The 18049-nt window shown below is 33.3% G+C and overlaps 1 long non-coding RNA gene across 3 annotated transcripts; it reads left to right on the plus strand.

The window, feature by feature from the left end:
• The first annotated feature begins 3021 nt into the window (after positions 1-3021).
• LOC108206036 (uncharacterized) lies at positions 3022-17050 on the plus strand. 3 transcript variants are annotated; one of them, XR_010288790.1, is made up of 8 exons: positions 3022-3925; positions 6919-9883; positions 12877-14106; positions 14246-14366; positions 14513-14608; positions 15650-15726; positions 15896-16109; positions 16668-17050. It is a non-coding gene; the product is annotated as an uncharacterized LOC108206036 (long non-coding RNA). The 3 variants fall into 3 exon arrangements; XR_010288791.1 differs by lacking the exon at positions 15650-15726 and having other exon boundaries at positions 14324-14366; XR_010288789.1 differs by lacking the exon at positions 15650-15726 and having other exon boundaries at positions 3023-3925.
• The last annotated feature ends 999 nt before the right edge of the window (positions 17051-18049 follow it).

Here is an 18049-nt window from a genome sequence, read left to right on the forward strand (position 1 = left end):
AATTAAGTCAGCAATGCATTAATAATAGCAATAATGTTTAGTTAATGGCTTAGTATTTATGTATGATTTAATTATAAATCATAGTTTTGTTTATAGGTTCGGAGCCGAGAGTTTAGATAATTATTTCCGGATTCTCGTGTGTGTTCGATTAGCTATTTTCGAGGTATGGATTCTATTCCTTTTATTCACCGCTACTCCTTTCGGTATTAAATAATTTTGATTCTGTCCTATTTTAATCTGTCCGATTTGCTTAGGTTGTTTTGCGCTATTCATTTGACTGTTATGATTTTCGAAAAATATTTTTAAAATCTGTTTTGAAAGATTGAAATAATTGTTATGCGGTTTTCGAAGATTTTACAAATTATGATTTGCTCAGTTTATTTAAAATATCTGTACCCTGTGATTTTTAAGTTGTGAAAACTATTTTGTTTTGAACCCTTAGAGAGATATAGGGTATACCGAGTTACCCAGCTGTAGGGGTACTACAGCCATGTCTTTGCGGCACCATTGACATGACACTTCCGTGATAGTGTGATTGGTCACGGCGTATCCTTCTGTTAGCTCTTGGGAGGAGCTTTGGCCATTTTGATTATATGTTCAGGATACGTGGGTGCAACCAGTTCAGTTTTGATATAATTTGTGATTTGACGGTGACGTTGTATATGCCGTACACGTTATCCGATTTGTTGCACACATTAGGTACCCTATGATGTGTGTATCTGTATATGTTCTGATTTGATCTCGGTATGAAATATCCTAACCCCTTGTTGCTTCAGCCTATTATTTTAAAATAACTGATTTATATTACTGTCAAAATATTTTATATATTTCTTGTTTTGTAAATGCTTCCAATCCGTACTGGGCATTTGGCTCATGCCGTATTTTTCTTCTGGCAGGTACTTAGGGGGATTCGGGACTGTGTGATGGAGAGCAGCCCATTCTTTTCATTGTTTAGGACTCTATGGACTTCTAGCATTTATTCGGATTTTATTGTTTAGAGATTCTATTTATTCGCATTATTCGGATTAAATCATTTTCGAGGATTTATGTCATTATAGAACTTATTAGAACTGTTTATCATCGTTTGGAATATATATTAGTGCTCTGTTGGCAAGTTTTGGATTTGTAGGTAACGTCTCGTCTTAATTTAAGATGGTGGTGTTACATAGAATTAGAAGCAAGTTAAGACTTATGAGTGATTAAAACATTTGAGAAAGAAATACAAACTATGAAATTAAAGCTTGTATATTTCTCAAATTTTTATAAGTATTCTATTCTTGACTTTTTACATAATATTCATTCTTCTCTTGTTTGTGATCTATTAAACTGAAGTGTTTGTATGTATGATTTTTGATTACATGCCACTGGTGTTAATCATAAATCGGGGATTCTAACTTTGTTAAAAACAATTGATTAATTTTCCATGTTAGAGAAAATTACAAAATATCCATGTTTTCAAATATATTTTGAGAAATTAATATGTTAAAAATTATACATAAGTGGTTGTAACTTTGTTAAAAACATTTGATTAATTTTCTGCTTGTAAGAATTATAATTAAAATTGCATATATAATTATACTGTATTTTTAGAAAAAAATTTATAATTTACTTCTTTTTATACGGAAAATCCTAAAATTCTGTGAGTATAGGTTAGTTGCGGTAAACTTTTCTTATCAAACATTTGACCCAAGTTTTCCTAATCAAATATGTATTTAAATTTTATTTAAAAATAGAATTAAGTTCAATGGAGACCACATTTGTTTTGGAGACCTGGAGACCACCTATGTTCTGCAAGTAAAATATTTCATAAAAACATTGCAAAACGTATAGTTTTGCAAATCATGTTCTACGAAATCATTATTTCATTTAAAATCTTGAATATCATATAAGTTTTACATGTGGAACATTACAAAATGTTTTGTTTTATGAAATATGTTTAGTTTGCACAACATTTGTTCAACTTGCAGAACATATATTATCAACTTATTAAATATAGATGATCTTCAATAATTCTAATGAATACATGGTATTTGTATTTGTAGAACATATTTTACAAAATAATATATTTTATAGTATTTTGATTGCAGAACATACGTGGTCTCCGAGGTCTCCGATGAAATAGTGGTCTTCATAGAACTTTCCTCATTCGAACTTTCCTCTAAAAGATATATGTATATAAATTTTCAGTATGATTAACCCAAAGTGGGTCCATCCTACTTTCGTTTGGCCCACAACCAAACTAGGTTGTTCTAACATTCTGACAACAAGTTTTAATAAGGTAATATTGGGCCCCCAATCCATCTTTCCTCAGAAAAAGTTGCAGCATTTTTATCTTTCCCACTTCTATTGTTCTTCATCTCACAGTCACACACTCATAGACCACAGGGCAACTCCTTCTTCTCACAATTCTGTAAGATCTTGCATATATCTCTTTTTTTTCTTCCGTTGCTTTTATGTGTTTTCATTAATCAATCATCAGTTTATATATATGAACAGTTTATATAACATTTGTTCTGTTCTATGCTTGTTTATGTGTGATTAGTATATCATTCAGAAGTGTTCTTTCTATATAATTATGTGTTTTTATTACCTCTTGTGTTTTGTTAGTTTGATTATGAGCGAGTAGATGTATAATCTCGGGTTAAGTTGAACCCTAGCTATGATAGATGCATGATTCCCCAACCCCAAATAGATTATTTAATTGCTCTTCCCCTTATTGAGTTGTGCTAATTAACAATTACATGTCAGGCATGATTATGTGTATTTTTTGAACCAATATCTAATTACTATCGGAAGTTGAATTTAGATGGTTGTGATTTATCCAATAAGGACATGAAATTCTCAATGGAAATAGGTAGAACGGATTGTTAGGAAATCAGGATGATGTGTTTAATGTCTGTAATTTGCATGATACCATGGATGTGACAACCCATATTTTTATAAATTATTTTATTTTAATATTCATGATTTTTTTGGAAAAGAAAGAATAAAATATCATATTTTATTTCCGTTTGATGAGTTCTAAATTATTATTTAATAATCTTTCGGGTCAGTGGGATTTCGAATATATTTTATTTATGTTATTATGTGAGTAATAAAAATTATGTGCGAGTTGTGAGAAATTTGTGTGATTATGTGAATAATTGTTGGATGCATTTTATCTGTTCGTGCATCCTTTGATTTAAATTAGTTCATATAGTCGATCGTGATTTATGACATCATGATTTGATTATTTTAGATATTCTAAATATCTTATTTTATTTGAAAGCTTTGGAATTTAGATTAATTTTATTAAAGTAAGAATATTTTCGGGTCCGTACATTTTATTTAGATGATCACTAGCTTTTTATTTCAAGATTGGGATCCAAAACTTTTATTATATAAATATATCATATCTAAAATTATTTTATTATTAAAAAGAAAATAGAAGTAGTACAATTGTACTACACGGGTAGTACAAGCAGGAAAAAAAAGAAGAGAGAAAAGCAAAACACATACGCACAAAAACAGAGTAGTAGTCGGTGACTTTGAAAATTGGGGGTTAGGGGTTGAGTGTCCACGGAAACTTATAATCCCAACATATAATTGGGTATAAACTTTTGTTTTCTTGCTTGATTTTTGAGTTTTGGCGCATGTATATCTATATGTTGTATTGGGTTCGTGTATATATGTGTGGTTGTACTTGATTGTGGTGGTGGTTGGAAGTCGTGGGCGTCAGCGGATGGGTGGTGGCAGGGTTGTGTCACAGCCGCCACGAGAAGAGAAAGGGAGTTGAGGCGAGGCACCGGAGGTTGGACGGCGCTACACGGCCGTGAAAGCAGCGGCGTCGCAATCGGAATGTTGATGATAGGCTATGGGAAGGTGGCTCCATTTTCCCGATGAACACTTCACCATCACCCCTGCATCTCTTGTTCCGAATCAATGGGTATAATCAATGTTTCTTTGTTGAAATCAGTATATATATATATATATATATATATGGGTATACATTTGTGTTATATTAGTTGAGTATTGAGTTGATTGTTTTATTACTAAGATTAATTTGTGCTTATGTGATTAAGCGTAAATTGAGGTAATATTTGCTTGATTTGGATTATATGCTTTCTTATATGTATGAGTACAAGTATGATGATTGTATACATATTTTCGGAATGGTATTTCAAGAGTTAAAGTAGTAGATTAAAGATGTAGTACAATACAAAATAAAGCTGAAATTCAGGTTGCTGCTGGTCTGATTTGTAGCACAGTTCTGGGCTCATTGAGTGAATTTATATGCTTAGTATTTCTGTGATAATGTGCTCCTTGAAGTCTAGTTTAAGTACCAACAAGAATTTCAAAGTTTCGTTAATCGAGCTAAAAGTTATGGCCGCTTGAGTGGGGTAGGTGTGAGATGATATTTGTACTGTGATAATGCCTCTGTTTGGAACCATTTTCTGGGAAGCTTGTATTGTGTTTGAGCATTAAGTTCTTGTGGAATTATATGCTTATTGTAGTCTAGTTTATTCTCTAAAAAAATTCATAGCATTTAGATTATTGAGCTAAAAGTTATGATTATTTTTGTAAGGTATGCACAGAATACAAAACTGCTTCGATTTTTGACTTTGTAAACTATAGTTAAATTACTTAAACTTTGATTTTAAAGCCAAAACTTATTTTGTAGCCATTCATGGAGTCCAGGGTGGTCTCCTAAAAATTTCAAGTAAAAATCATGTATTTCTGATTTATTAAAAATGTTTGATTGTCAGTAGCACATATTTATGAAAATCCTGTTTTGAGGTCACAAAAAGAATTATTTTCGTAAATTCAAATCTATGTGTTGAGTTGTGATTTGTTGGAATATAAATGTGTACTAATGGTTATTGGTCAATAGTTGTTAATTTACTGGATCCATATAGGTATATATTCAGAGGATATAGTATTCACACCGTTTTAATAAATGATTTGGTGCCTATGTGTAATGTTTGAAATGTATTAATTCAAGAATCCAGAATATTTATGGATAAGTTTTGTGCATAGCCAAGTATTCTGAAACTGATTTATGATATAAGTTTTATGCTGACTTGGTGTAATAAAATGAGATTTTTGCATTAGGAACTACTCATTACATTGTGATATTAAGGAAGCATGTGTACAAATTATAGTTGAACCACATAGTATTTTGGTGGCAGATGATTTTTATAAAAAGGTAAATTGTGACATACTATGGTTTTGATTTAAATCTTAATATTGACATCGGTTAAGGATATGTGGATTGAGCAGCCAAAGCTTTAAGGTAGAATTATGGGCATTGTCATATTTGTGGAAAGTTAATATATGAATCACTGAGTTATATTTGTGTTCAGAGTATTATTAGTTTGTAGTTGTTGAGTTGTTGGTTTGGAAACTTGTTGGGTTGATTATTGATACTAGATTAAAACAGGTGGATAGTCCGATAAATAGAGGAGATGCTGCCGAAATTTTGTTAGCAATTAAGGAGGTACTGCCAATGTGCTAGTGGTTTGTATATAATCAGATATGAGATTATATACGAAAAGAATTGGATAGTCATATATGTATAAATATTGATGCATATGAATTATCTGATGCGTGCTGATATGACTATTTGTTTAACTATGTGACACTATGTGTATATATCATCAGTATATAGTATGTGGATTCAACGCGATGGGTAGAACTGGAGTTTCGATTTTATGATTTAGGCGACGATGTGGATTGTTCTTCGACTGAAGTATTATTATACTATCTTGTAGAACCAAGCTAGACGTGCGTATCGAGGACGTTAATAAGTAGTCGAATTGCAAAGCAAGTCGAATTTGGAATGATCTGATAAGACGAAGCTATGTCGTGGATGGAATCTTGTTAAAAGCAAATCGAGAATAAACAGTATAGGAAAGGCTCTACTAGGTGACAGGAAAATAGGTTCTTTGAACAAGAAGGAAAGCGAATAAGGCAAGTAACTTTCCTCTCTCTCTCTCTCTCTCATGCAACTTATTGATGATTGATGATAAGTTCTGTCAACCTGAACTACCTTTCGAATTATGAAAACATGATTTCCTTTCTCATTGAATATGATGCCTCATTTTTGAATACAAGCTCTTTCATGATGATCATGCTCTTGTATCCGGTATATTGCTATCTTGAAATATCTTTCACTTGATCGAATGATGTTTTCTTTTCATGGAGTTGACCCCACAAGAATATGACACTTGTTTCGGTAAATGAAACTAAGAATGATTTTAGACTTGCAAGTGTCCTAATGATTTGAAAGGTTGGTAAGTTTTTAAAATGAAAAATATTTTTTAAAGAAGAAAGTGTTCCAATTTAATGGTTTTCCACGGAATTCTATTGATTGGAGGCGTAAGTGGCCGAGTAACGCCGGTCCAGCTATTTGATTATGAAGACCAGTGAGGGCTGGCACATTATGAAGACCAGTGAGGGCTGGCATTTGAAAGGCCAAATGATAGTTGCCTTTCGGGTACCCTATTCACGTCCAGAGGGGCTGTAAAGTCCGGTATGGGGATTGTACGTGGCTGATCACCCGTGCATTCCAGAGCATTATACACTCCAATCGAGTAAAATGTTTCATGAAAATAAATGTCCATGTAATTGGACTATTTTGAAAATGAGATGATTTTCGAGATTGAAAATGAAGCTTAAATGAACGTTTTGAAAGAAAATGTTATGAAAAGGGAAATTTTATGAAAGTTATAAGGAATGAATGGTTTTTATGAACTTATGGTTTATAAATTGGTTTCTTTGGAATGATCCTTAATTTTGGAACCTATGTTGAAAATTTTGTATCTTTGCTTATAATCAGAAACCTCATATCTTATTCAGTTGAACCGTTGTCTTATTTATTTACTCTAGTTACTTGCTGAGCTTTTGTAGCTCATTCTGTTCTTTATCTAACCCTTTCAGCTAGATACAAAGATGGTTCGCTTGTTTGGGTTGCGCTTAAGAATAACGCTAGGCAAGGATTTCAAGTGAGTATGTCAGACCTCGATGGTCAGGATAAGTATTTTGGAAGATGTCAAGGGAACTAGCTGTGATTAAGATGGTATAATTTTGATTCAGATGTAAAGCAGATTTAAGTTTTGGTTATCAGTTATTCTTCTTGTCGAAGTTTATCTGGTAATGTAGAATATGTTGTATTAGATTTATATTTTCGATTTTCTGATTTCAATACTATAGCCTGTATGCGATCCTGTTTTCAGGGGGTGAAATTGAATTTTACTTTAAATCATTTTAAAAATATCTAGGTTTCAAAATAATTGTTTTTAGCTTCTTTCAAAAATACAGGTTTTAAATTGTTTTTCTTTTAGTGGCACCAAATCCAGACCCCCGGATTTGAGGGATGTCACAGTTGGTATCAGAGCTACAGGTTATAAGGTATTGAAATCAGAATGTAGGTGGGAGCAACGTGGTTAATAAGAGAGATGTGCCAAGTGAAACCTCTTGTAGAGGTAAGTTAAGACTATTGGGTATAGTCTCTGTTAATAGAATTGAGATTGAGTTAGAATATTGAAATCGAGTATTCATTTGGTATATCATAGTTCCTAATTTTAGAATTAATGAGTTTGGTTCTCATGAGAAACATGATAGACCACATTTGGTTCGGAATCGTTATTTAGAGGTTTTATGATTAGAGCTAGTTGATGTCAGACCAATGGTTATTTTCACACTCTCTAGAGTATTCCTTGCTACGGAGAGAGTTGTTTGGAGAATTGCCGATTGCCCCTTGTGAATTGAATATAGAGTTTGTACCTGATTATGAAAGCTGCAGGGTCAAAGTAAGAGCCCCCGCATATAGTTAAGTAATGAATGCTAAAGTTTATCTAGAACACGTGTAGATTAGTGGATATACTGATATAGTACTCATGAGTAAATTAAGACGTCAACACTTAGTTGTGATGGTTGTACGAAACTCGATAAGATTTTGGACTGTGCGAAGCTGAGCAGGACTCCTGATGATCCTGGATATTTATATATCAATCTTCAAAGACCCTGCGAGTTGATGATAAAGTACAATATTAAGCATTATCGAATACTGAGAAGAAAGGACTATAATCGAATAGAGGTCCATTAGAAGAATAGATCGAGAAAATACATGTGAGACTCTTGGTAATACCTTCCTCTTTTGTCGATTATATTGATTCATTTCCTTCAAGTGATTTGTTTTTACCTTTATTTCGTGAAGATGTTTGATAAAGAATATTGTTCCCTCTCTCTTGGTCTGTAAAGTGATGTTTGTGCTTATTGAATCATTATTGACCATTCTTTTTAGCGAAACTAGGACATTTGGAATCTATTTGATTTTGAATCCAAAGTCTGCGTCTGAGGTCCATTCATCAAAAGATAATCATTGTCAACTCGATTTTGAACTACTTTTGGTATTTCCTTATTCCAACTGAGATGAACAACCCGAGTTGTGGGGGACACAAGAACTACCTGTCTGTGTGATAGGAGTTGGATGGGACGCCATCACTTGTGTGTGTTGTACATACAAGAAGGTTAACTACCTTTAGTAGTGTCTGAATAAAGACACGCAACACCGAGTTCTTTAGATCATATTGATCTCTCAGTTATTTCCTTATTCAATGACATAACACTTGCTTCAATACATGAAATCTGTCATGTTTCAATATTCAAGATTCTTGTAATCTCTAGTAGTCTGAAGGTATGCCAACTGAGTTGCCAACATGGGTTAAGCCTTCGTAGGAGGGGGTACCAAGAGCAAAAGCAGATGATGATGCGGGTATACGAAATCGATTAAGAGGATTCCATATAAAAAAAAAGAATATTACGGTTTAAAGCGATCGTACACTTTAGTTTTCTCTTCGTTGATTCCGAGGACGGAATCCTTTTAAGGGGGGTAGATTGTGACAACCCATATTTTTATAAATTATTTTATTTTAATATTCATGATTTTTTTGGAAAAGAAAGAATAAAATATCATATTTTATTTCCGTTTGATGAGTTCTAAATTATTATTTAATAATCTTTCGGGTCAGTGGGATTTCGAATATATTTTATTTATGTTATTATGTGAGTAATAAAAATTATGTGCGAGTTGTGAGAAATTTGTGTGATTATGTGAATAATTGTTGGATGCATTTTATCTGTTCGTGCATCCTTTGATTTAAATTAGTTCATATAGTCGATCGTGATTTATGACATCATGATTTGATTATTTTAGATATTCTAAATATCTTATTTTATTTGAAAGCTTTGGAATTTAGATTAATTTTATTAAAGTAAGAATATTTTCGGGTCCGTACATTTTATTTAGATGATCACTAGCTTTTTATTTCAAGATTGGGATCCAAAACTTTTATTATATAAATATATCATATCTAAAATTATTTTATTATTAAAAAGAAAATAGAAGTAGTACAATTGTACTACCCGGGTAGTACAAGCAGGAAAAAAAAGAAGAGAGAAAAGCAAAACACATACGCACAAAAACAGAGTAGTAGTCGGTGACTTTGAAAATTGGGGGTTAGGGGTTGAGTGTCCACGGAAACTTATAATCCCAACATATAATTGGGTATAAACTTTTGTTTTCTTGCTTGATTTTTGAGTTTTGGCGCATGTATATCTATATGTTGTATTGGGTTCGTGTATATATGTGTGGTTGTACTTGATTGTGGTGGTGGTTGGAAGTCGTGGGCGTCAGCGGATGGGTGGTGGCAGGGTTGTGTCACAGCCGCCACGAGAAGAGAAAGGGAGTTGAGGCGAGGCACCGGAGGTTGGACGGCGCTACACGGCCGTGAAAGCAGCGGCGTCGCAATCGGAATGTTGATGATAGGCTATGGGAAGGTGGCTCCATTTTCCCGATGAACACTTCACCATCACCCCTGCATCTCTTGTTCCGAATCAATGGGTATAATCAATGTTTCTTTGTTGAAATCAGTATATATATATATATATATATATGGGTATACATTTGTGTTATATTAGTTGAGTATTGAGTTGATTGTTTTATTACTAAGATTAATTTGTGCTTATGTGATTAAGCGTAAATTGAGGTAATATTTGCTTGATTTGGATTATATGCTTTCTTATATGTATGAGTACAAGTATGATGATTGTATACATATTTTCGGAATGGTATTTCAAGAGTTAAAGTAGTAGATTAAAGATGTAGTACAATACAAAATAAAGCTGAAATTCAGGTTGCTGCTGGTCTGATTTGTAGCACAGTTCTGGGCTCATTGAGTGAATTTATATGCTTAGTATTTCTGTGATAATGTGCTCCTTGAAGTCTAGTTTAAGTACCAACAAGAATTTCAAAGTTTCGTTAATCGAGCTAAAAGTTATGGCCGCTTGAGTGGGGTAGGTGTGAGATGATATTTGTACTGTGATAATGCCTCTGTTTGGAACCATTTTCTGGGAAGCTTGTATTGTGTTTGAGCATTAAGTTCTTGTGGAATTATATGCTTATTGTAGTCTAGTTTATTCTCTAAAAAAATTCATAGCATTTAGATTATTGAGCTAAAAGTTATGATTATTTTTGTAAGGTATGCACAGAATACAAAACTGCTTCGATTTTTGACTTTGTAAACTATAGTTAAATTACTTAAACTTTGATTTTAAAGCCAAAACTTATTTTGTAGCCATTCATGGAGTCCAGGGTGGTCTCCTAAAAATTTCAAGTAAAAATCATGTATTTCTGATTTATTAAAAATGTTTGATTGTCAGTAGCACATATTTATGAAAATCCTGTTTTGAGGTCACAAAAAGAATTATTTTCGTAAATTCAAATCTATGTGTTGAGTTGTGATTTGTTGGAATATAAATGTGTACTAATGGTTATTGGTCAATAGTTGTTAATTTACTGGATCCATATAGGTATATATTCAGAGGATATAGTATTCACACCGTTTTAATAAATGATTTGGTGCCTATGTGTAATGTTTGAAATGTATTAATTCAAGAATCCAGAATATTTATGGATAAGTTTTGTGCATAGCCAAGTATTCTGAAACTGATTTATGATATAAGTTTTATGCTGACTTGGTGTAATAAAATGAGATTTTTGCATTAGGAACTACTCATTACATTGTGATATTAAGGAAGCATGTGTACAAATTATAGTTGAACCACATAGTATTTTGGTGGCAGATGATTTTTATAAAAAGGTAAATTGTGACATACTATGGTTTTGATTTAAATCTTAATATTGACATCGGTTAAGGATATGTGGATTGAGCAGCCAAAGCTTTAAGGTAGAATTATGGGCATTGTCATATTTGTGGAAAGTTAATATATGAATCACTGAGTTATATTTGTGTTCAGAGTATTATTAGTTTGTAGTTGTTGAGTTGTTGGTTTGGAAACTTGTTGGGTTGATTATTGATACTAGATTAAAACAGGTGGATAGTCCGATAAATAGAGGAGATGCTGCCGAAATTTTGTTAGCAATTAAGGAGGTACTGCCAATGTGCTAGTGGTTTGTATATAATCAGATATGAGATTATATACGAAAAGAATTGGATAGTCATATATGTATAAATATTGATGCATATGAATTATCTGATGCGTGCTGATATGACTATTTGTTTAACTATGTGACACTATGTGTATATATCATCAGTATATAGTATGTGGATTCAACGCGATGGGTAGAACTGGAGTTTCGATTTTATGATTTAGGCGACGATGTGGATTGTTCTTCGACTGAAGTATTATTATACTATCTTGTAGAACCAAGCTAGACGTGCGTATCGAGGACGTTAATAAGTAGTCGAATTGCAAAGCAAGTCGAATTTGGAATGATCTGATAAGACGAAGCTATGTCGTGGATGGAATCTTGTTAAAAGCAAAGCGAGAATAAACAGTATAGGAAAGGCTCTACTAGGTGACAGGAAAATAGGTTCTTTGAACAAGAAGGAAAGCGAATAAGGCAAGTAACTTTCCTCTCTCTCTCTCTCTCTCTCATGCAACTTATTGATGATTGATGATAAGTTCTGTCAACCTGAACTACCTTTCGAATTATGAAAACATGATTTCCTTTCTCATTGAATATGATGCCTCATTTTTGAATACAAGCTCTTTCATGATGATCATGCTCTTGTATCCGGTATATTGCTATCTTGAAATATCTTTCACTTGATCGAATGATGTTTTCTTTTCATGGAGTTGACCCCACAAGAATATGACACTTGTTTCGGTAAATGAAACTAAGAATGATTTTAGACTTGCAAGTGTCCTAATGATTTGAAAGGTTGGTAAGTTTTTAAAATGAAAAATATTTTTTAAAGAAGAAAGTGTTCCAATTTAATGGTTTTCCACGGAATTCTATTGATTGGAGGCGTAAGTGGCCGAGTAACGCCGGTCCAGCTATTTGATTATGAAGACCAGTGAGGGCTGGCACATTATGAAGACCAGTGAGGGCTGGCATTTGAAAGGCCAAATGATAGTTGCCTTTCGGGTACCCTATTCACGTCCAGAGGGGCTGTAAAGTCCGGTATGGGGATTGTACGTGGCTGATCACCCGTGCATTCCAGAGCATTATACACTCCAATCGAGTAAAATGTTTCATGAAAATAAATGTCCATGTAATTGGACTATTTTGAAAATGAGATGATTTTCGAGATTGAAAATGAAGCTTAAATGAACGTTTTGAAAGAAAATGTTATGAAAAGGGAAATTTTATGAAAGTTATAAGGAATGAATGGTTTTTATGAACTTATGGTTTATAAATTGGTTTCTTTGGAATGATCCTTAATTTTGGAACCTATGTTGAAAATTTTGTATCTTTGCTTATAATCAGAAACCTCATATCTTATTCAGTTGAACCGTTGTCTTATTTATTTACTCTAGTTACTTGCTGAGCTTTTGTAGCTCATTCTGTTCTTTATCTAACCCTTTCAGCTAGATACAAAGATGGTTCGCTTGTTTGGGTTGCGCTTAAGAATAACGCTAGGCAAGGATTTCAAGTGAGTATGTCAGACCTCGATGGTCAGGATAAGTATTTTGGAAGATGTCAAGGGAACTAGCTGTGATTAAGATGGTATAATTTTGATTCAGATGTAAAGCAGATTTAAGTTTTGGTTATCAGTTATTCTTCTTGTCGAAGTTTATCTGGTAATGTAGAATATGTTGTATTAGATTTATATTTTCGATTTTCTGATTTCAATACTATAGCCTGTATGCGATCCTGTTTTCAGGGGGTGAAATTGAATTTTACTTTAAATCATTTTAAAAATATCTAGGTTTCAAAATAATTGTTTTTAGCTTCTTTCAAAAATACAGGTTTTAAATTGTTTTTCTTTTAGTGGCACCAAATCCAGACCCCCGGATTTGAGGGATGTCACAATGGAAATAGGCTTGATTGTATTTTTAGAGAATCCATTAATACTCGGAAGAGGTTATTGGTATTTTATAGGGCACATCTTTCCTCTTGAGTAATATATTTGATAGATCACTACTAGAAAAAGTAGAATAGACATCAGGGTATAGACATCGGTCGACTTTGGCCACGATGTAAAAGCGTTTATTAACATCGGCTAAAAAGTAACCGATGTCTATTACTTTTTTGACATCAGTTAATATAGGAACCGATGTCTATCCTCTTTGAATGAAAAATGAAAACCGCGTGGCAACTCCTCTTTTGTCCGTCCCCCAAATATTTCCCGTACTTAGTCAAAATTTCGTCCCCCCAATCTTTTAACCCCAAAATCAAACAAAATAACAGACTCACTCACTATTGAGACAAAACATTTCAAATTAAATCACACTCTCTTTTCTCTCTCCCCGACTCTCTCTCTCTCGTTTCTCAGACTCTTTCTCTCTCAATCGAACCGCACCTCGGAATCTTAGCTTTGCACCCTAATCGAAGTGTTGAAGCCATAATCAAAGCTGCTTGAGCTCTCACAGACCTAATCGAAGCTTCTCAAGCCAACACGATTACTGTTACTACATTTTCCTTTTCTAGGGTTTCATAACCCAACACAAAGTCTGGCTCCGAGAGTGATTCCGATGATTTTGGTCTCCGACAAGACATGGAAGCTCTTCTTAGAGCTTGTATGTCACTGGTGTGGCTCTAATTTCTAATTACAATTCAGATTTGGGCGGAGAAGATAGAGACTTGTATAGGAAATGGTACCCTCCCTCCCTCCCTCTCTCTAGTTTCTCTTTTCATCAAGAATGGCACCCTCCCTCTCTCCCTCTCTCTCTCTCCCTCTCCCTCTGTTTGTGTGTGTTTTTTTGAATTTTGATATATATGTTCTTGAAATTGTAGAGTGCAGAAATAGTGAACCCAAAGGCATACCCATTAGCTGATTCACTGATAACCGTCACAATTTTTGACCTTGTTCAGGAAGCTGCTAATTACAAGCAACTTAAGAAGGGTGCTAATGAAAGTCAGCTCTTAAACCCCATTGTATTTATATGTTTAAAGTCCAATACTATCATGGTTCTTTGTAAATTAAAATGTTATGTACTATTATGTGTATGTGTGTGTTTTTATATGATGATTAATTGGTTGGGTTTGATTTCTGCAACAAAGACACTGAACAGAGGAATTTCAGAGTTTTTGGTGATGGCTGCTGATACTGAGCCTCTCGAGATTCATCTCCATCTCCCCCTTCTTGCTGAAGACAAGGTACTTTTCTTACTGTATCTATATACATTTGTTTCTATGTTACTTTGTGGTTTGCCTTTCATAATGTGTGACTGTGATATGTTATTGCCTTGTAGTGTTACTGTGTTACTTGTACGCATTGTATTAGTTAATTATTCGTTTACTATGCTGTATTAACTAACCGAACTTGAAGATTTAATAATGTTTAAGAGAACATGGATTTATAGAATGCATTAGCATGACCACTTCCTTTCATATCGGAGTATTTTGTTTTATTTTAAATTCTTTCTAAAGATTGTGTTTCCTTTTGATAAGAAATGAAGATGTGAAGATTCTTGCTCAATACTTATTATTATGTTTGGTGGTTGTGATTTGTTATTTGCTTGTGTAATCAAGTATTTGAAAGAAACGCGATCAAGTATCCTGCATTTCAGATACTTAAAATATTAGTTACCCCTACAAGGGTCCAGTCAAATGTGTGGGATATTGAGAAATACTGTAGTATTTTGGTCATTAATTTTAAGTATCTTGGTGAATATTTATTGATAAGGTCTATAAATCAATGGCGTTGAGTCTAGCATATTCTTGTGCTTGTGATATTAGAATTAGTCATGACCGATGAGCAACTCAGTAAGTCAACAATTTTCTAATCTTAAGTGAGAATATAGCGAGACGAAGGGAGATGACTAGAGACAAACACTGGCATTAATACTAGTTTATGTGTATTAGATGTATATTAACGTGGATATGAGTGACAAATGCCTGCGTCTGTTAATTTTATCCTGAAGAATTATAGAACCAGGAACATCTAGTCCAACTCAATAAGAAGAAAGAAAGTTCACGATGAGATGATGCAACGAAGGTAAAAAAAACAATTCTGCAGATAGAGAAACATTAAATAGACCTTGGCTGGTTAGATTATTGTGGCAATAAATATTGAATAAGGAAATAGATCTAGCCTATGAACACAATATGCAGAGTGTGGAATTTTAATGCTGGATGGTGGACTACCCCTTAAAATGATATGGATGTTAATATTAGAGGTGGTTGTTTTGTTTCTAGGATGTTATGCCTCTGGATTATATGCCTCTCCAGGCTTGATGAGGATGAGCTTTGTAGATTTTATGCTGTATCGAATGGTGATTACCTTATCTTTCAGTGTTATATTACTTGCATATTAATGTATTCTTTCAAATCTAGTATTTTATTCTACAACCTGTCTTCTTGAATCTTTTAACTGTCTTGTGATTTACTCTCTGTAATTCAAGTTGGTCGCTACTTACAATGACCAATTGGACTGTAATTCAGGTTGGTCGCTATTTTTAATTGATTAACTAGAAGGGGGAGCTTTATAACTATTCAGGTTGTGGGAATACCATAAATTGCAACCATCCTATTGTGCGACAATTATATTATATCGTCTCTGCAAAAACCATAGACTGCCAGAAAGTATCTCAAGAAGCATGCAGCCATGCAGCTCAAAACGAACGATTGCCAGTACAGACAGCAATCTGTGTGAAAGGTAAGAGCTCACAACCGAGGTGAGAGCTTTTTACAATAAATACAATATTTTTCGCTTGAAATTGATATACATCTTATAAAACACAAGTAAGTTGAGATACATTAGGTCAGACAACGAATGATGTTTTTTTTTGTTATTAAAGAGCCTGTGAGGAGTTTTGAGTTATAATTAGTAGATTAGATTACAACTAGACTTTCATCATGCCTGTTACATTTTTCCAAGTCATATAGCATAAAGAAGGTGTTGTGCGCTCTTGGCATCTTAATGTGAGTCAGTATATATTATAATTTTTGTGCTTGAGATTTCCTACAAAAGACTTATTTTCTGCTTGTACTTGCTGTCATTTTTTTTAGATAGCTGGTATATAAATTTGAGATAGAATGCAATTTATGTAGAAGTTTGTACAATTGTCTTCTTAGTCAATGTTAACATGATTGTGAAATAATCATTCAGCAGAAGATTCGTAACGTGTCATAGTAAACTATTCAATCTTTCGGTTAATTGTATTTTAATATTCTCTTGTCTAATTTGGCCAACTCTTTTTTGTTATTGGTTCAGATGAAATGAATGAAAGCATAAAGGATGGTTTACAGAAATCGGCCTCTATTATAGATCGATAAAGGAAACTTCCAGTAAATAGTTTAGTTGATTTGGTTTGTGGTTGATGCCTCTGCTTTGGAAAAGAAAAGGGTGGATGAAGTGTTTTGTGGATGAATATTAGTTGACTAAGATTTTTGCCGAAGGATGTCTAGATTATTGTAGTTTGGAGTTTTTGGATAACTTTAGATTTTGGTATATTGCCGAAGGAGGGCTAGATTATTGTAGTTTGTAGTTTTTGGATAACTTTAGATTTTGGTATATTGCCGATGGATGGCTAGATTGGTTATGTTTGAATGTTGGATGTATATATTGAATGTTATATTGCGATTTCTATGAATGAATCGAATTTTTGGCAGCTTTTATTTTTCGTCATTTTTTTTTGTAAAAAATTGCAGTAATTACATTAGGCCTTTCAAAAAAGTGATGTGCATGTGAATGAAAACTAGTGGCAAAAAACTAAATATACATCGGTTATTACAAAGAACTCATGTATAAAACATACTCAGACAACGAAATTTTTAAGAAAACGATGTTATTATTCGCATATACATCATTTATTAAAATTAACCGATGTATAAAAGAGCCTACCACAACAGAATCTAAAAGGAAACGATGTTAATGTCATCTAATTCATTATGAGTCACATGTTTAAATTAGTGTTATAGAGATAATATTACGTTATGCACAATTAAATCATGTAGTTTAACCACAAAAATGACTGATATACATCAGTATTTAAGCTAAAAAAGCGATGATAAAAGCCACAAAGACATTAGTTTTTGGCCGATGTCTTTGTATATGACCTTTAACATCGCCGACCTAGACATCGGAGGCTGATGCACAAAGACATCGGCCAAAAACCGATGTCTATTAACTAAATTCTAGTAGTGGATTTGGGGTAGGGAATTGTAATTGCATTGATTCATGCTAGTGGGAATGTTTAATTCCGGATGTTTTTAATTAATTGATAAAATCCTTATTTGCTTTAGTATAATTAGTTTAATCAATCTCTAAAATATTATTGTGTTCTTTGCTTAGTTGAATTAATCATAAATAACTAGTGTTTGATACATTTGTCTCTGTGAGGTCGACTCCGACTTTCCCTGCTACATTGTTAAGAGGATTTGTTGGGATTTTTATTTGATAGGTATACGACAGCCTTGTCAGTTCCTACTATTGTGTATACAACTATACAACTATACACAAGTATGTAACATAAATACACACAAATTTGAAATACACCCAAGTCATAACAAAAGTATGAAATCCCTCAATTGGCAGTGGCACGCAAAGAAACAATAACGAGAAATCGATTCAAGAATAAAGACATAAAACTGAAT

This window comes from Daucus carota, chromosome 2, assembly GCF_001625215.2.
Source record: "Daucus carota subsp. sativus chromosome 2, DH1 v3.0, whole genome shotgun sequence".
Classification (NCBI taxonomy): Eukaryota; Viridiplantae; Streptophyta; class Magnoliopsida; order Apiales; family Apiaceae; genus Daucus; species Daucus carota.